This window comes from Chinchilla lanigera, unplaced genomic scaffold (assembly GCF_000276665.1).
Source record: "Chinchilla lanigera isolate Chin_1 unplaced genomic scaffold, ChiLan1.0 scaffold00083, whole genome shotgun sequence".
In the NCBI taxonomy this organism is placed as follows: Eukaryota; Metazoa; Chordata; class Mammalia; order Rodentia; family Chinchillidae; genus Chinchilla; species Chinchilla lanigera.
In genome coordinates, this window is record NW_004955484.1 from 1,360,414 (window position 1) to 1,361,689 (window position 1,276).

Here is a 1,276-nt window from a genome sequence, read left to right on the forward strand (position 1 = left end):
TAAAGATACTCCTTGTCTGTGTCTTGTTTTTTGCATCTGTTTATGATTTATTTTATTGCCTAGATGTAGCAATATTTTCTTCATAGTCCTACTGCTTTGTTTAAGAAAAATCTTCTTTCCTCTGATATCCTAAGGATAATTACCTATATATTTTCCAGACATTTCAGATTAGTTTTACTCATTGGGGTGTTTAGTATATTTGAGGTTGACTTTCTTATGTGATGTGGGCCAGGGATATATTTTTCCTATGGATCTCAATTTTCTAATTAGCTTTTAAGAAAAAGACATATTTCACAGTGATTTGTAAAACCTCCTTTTTCCAGAGTAGCTCTCCGTGCACACCTGAGTACATGGTTGAATCAGTATTTTCTTTTCTTTTTTCTTTCACTATTTTGTCATTACTATCAGATGCTCTGTATAAACATAATATTTTAAGGTTTTAGAATGGAGTACTATTATGCCATAAGAAAGATAAATTTGAGTTGTTTGTAGGAAAGTGCACACACCTTGAGCCTATAATGTAAAGTGAAATAAATCAGACACGAGTTTAAATGTCACATGGTTTACCATATATGAGAAACTCAAAATATAAATAAAAAGCAAAATAAAAGATAAGTAATAGGAAGTAGTGAGATAGATATTTCTCAAAGGTAAAGAGGTCAAGAGCTGGAGGGAGAGGGTAGGGAGTCAAGGAAGGATGAAAAAGAAATTAAGACGTATTATGTGCATGTACCAGCTCCACACAGTGAATGTGAACCCTATGTAATGCAAATATATAAAAAATAGAGGGAGATCAGCACACGAGTGGAGGCAGGCAGGCAGGAAAGAAGGGAGATGAAAAACTGAATTAAAATGTGTTTGTACCAACATCCCACAAGGGATGTAAACATACACTATGCACATATGCTGATAAACTAATATAAAATACAATTTAAAAAGTTAATAAAAACATTTTTGTTTTTAGTAATCCCTCAGAATTTTTCTTGTGCAATCATAAATGGAAGTTTCATTTTATTGCATTTTGTAACTAATAATGCTTTTAACTTTGGCTCTTCAAAAAAGATGAAGTACATAACCAAAAGCATTGGTGTGGATGCTAGCCTGTCTGATTTTTAACTCCAGCATTGCCACCAATTGTGACTTTTAGTCCACCACATTTTGCCTTTCTTGGTCTGAAGCTAATAAATGGAATCATATTTAAAGTTACAGATTACAGGCTGAGTCTCTGCCCTCCGTGCACCCGTGGCAGATAGGAGGTCCTCACTCGGAAGCTCCA